The following is a 2,307-nucleotide window of genomic DNA, read 5'->3' as shown; positions in this document are numbered from 1 at the left end:
TTGTACTTGAAGTTCTAATCAACTCACACGTTGTGTGAATTCGTCAGTCATCTAGGCCCCCAACCTTTTAAAGAAACAACAATCGTTTCATGCATCCTTCCAGAAGAGTGACTATGGTTTTGAAATCCAAAATCGCTCTCGTTGGATAATAATCCGTACTTCTACGAGTCACCCTCCCTAAGAGTGTCTCGTTATGGTATCAAAGGCAGTTTAACTCCTCGCAACCTTGTCCTCTAGTATTCTTGTCAAGCCTGGAGCAATTGCCTACCAAAATTTGAAACTTCTTTCGTCTCCTCTGTTACCTTGACGTGTTTCATATTTGTTAACTCAAGAGTTATTTTTCAACACTCCTTCCATGAGTTGACTATGAGATACTCGATCTTCTATAGATCCTTCGTTTTAGAGTTATTCCCTCTTTCCTTTAGGTGATGTTGTGCAACAACTTCAAAGAAAGCAAAGTGAAGAGTTCTTCATGGTGTTGTGGATCAACTTCATTCATGACGTCGTGAATCAACCTCTTCAAGAAAGAAGATTGTCGTGGTATTGACAATATCGTTGAAGACCGGTGTAGTCCTTGTTACCTTCTCTATTCCTACCTTGGAATCTCGGGACGAGATTCTTTTAAGGGGGATAGATCTGTAACACCCCTCTTTTTGCTAAACCTAATTAGGGTTGATTGTGCATCATTTTATGAGCATCATGATTTCCTAAGAAAATTGCATCAGGAAATAATATTTGAAAACCCTAATGTTGGTTTGACTCTCCCTCTCATTCAAAATGCTCCAAAATGTTTCAACAGTTTCAAACTAAAATACATGGCACTTGTACAGTGTCAAGAAGGCCATTTTTATTTTGTCAAGTTGCAGAAAGTTTGAAGTTTCAAACAAATTTCAAAATGCAAAAGAATTTGAATACAAAATAAAAACAAATTTTGAAAAGAGAGAAAACTCTCTCCTCTCTTCCATGGGCTGACAGCCCATCTCCTCTCTCCCCTCCTCTCCCTGCGCAGCCCAGCAGGCCGGCCCAGCTTCACCTCTTTCAGCCCACCAATTCCCCCAGGGGGTTATTTGTAAAACAACCCCGTCATCCTCAACCTCCCGTTCATGGAAGCAGCTCGGTGGCGCGTCCTCCTCGCTCGCCGGCGCCAAGATGCGTGCCACCGCCCCTGGCTGGCTTTAAAGCCTCCTCCTCCGCCGCAGAGGCAAACCCTAGCGCCACATCTCCTTCTCTCCCTGGCTCCTTTCTTCTTCCTGCGAGTCGGACGAACCCTAGCTCGCCGGCCACCCTTTCCCCCACCGCCTCTGGCCGTCCCTGAGCTCAACCGAGCAGCCCCTGAGCTCCGCCGTGACGTGCTGTTCCTCCTCGCCAAGTCGCGCCACGCGGGAAGGCCTCAATCGGCCGAATCGAGAGCTCCTTCCCGAGCTCCGGCCGCCGGAAATCGGCGTATCGCTGGCGCTACGGACCTCCCCCGAGCTCGCCGACCCCTCCTCCGCGCTCAGGGTGAGCTTCTCGTCCTCGTAGTGCCCTCGCCCTGCTCGATTACCCTCTGTAGCACCACCGCGCCATGCACCCGCCCCGGCCGCCACAGCAGCTCGCCGGCGGCCAAGCTCCGGCCGCCAATCCGCAGCGGCGCCGCCACCAGGTGGTCGCCCGCGTCGGCGTGGTCCCGATGCGCTAGGCCGCGCGTCCAGGGGTGCCCTGGAACGGCCGCGCCGTTCTCCACCGCCGTCGGTCCGCCGTGGTCAACCACCGGCGGTTGACTCCGGTGGGACCTGGCCAGGTGGCTTTTCTTTTTGTTTTCTTTTATTTTCTGTAAATAGGAAATCCATGACAGGTGGGACCCCCTGTCAGATTTTTAATATTTTCAGAAATATTTAGGAAAAGAATAAAACCCTGACATGTGGGTCCAGGTCTGTCAGATTTTAATAATTTCTGGAATTTTCAGAAATGATTTAAAATGAATAAAACTTGTAAAATTCATAACTTATCCATTTTAAATAAGAAAAATATGTATAATATATCAAAATTTTCAGAAAAATGAGATCTACAACTTGGTTACAAAATCATGCATTGATAAACAACTTTAAACCCTAGTTGTTTTAGAAGAACTAATTGTACCCCTCTGAGGGCTCCGGAACTACTAACCCTAGTCCCGTCGAACCCCAGTTAATTTGATGATGTCTTAGGGTTATTTCAGTACCTAATTAACATGTCATATCATCATACTTGTATGCGCATTGCATCGATGTCATGTGTTGATTGTTCCTTTACCTTTCCGGTGTTTGCTTCTTCGCGATCGATAGAGCA

The sequence above is a fragment of the Lolium rigidum genome, chromosome 6, assembly GCF_022539505.1.
Source record: "Lolium rigidum isolate FL_2022 chromosome 6, APGP_CSIRO_Lrig_0.1, whole genome shotgun sequence".
Taxonomy (NCBI): Eukaryota; Viridiplantae; Streptophyta; class Magnoliopsida; order Poales; family Poaceae; genus Lolium; species Lolium rigidum.
This window is presented reverse-complemented; position numbering follows the sequence as displayed.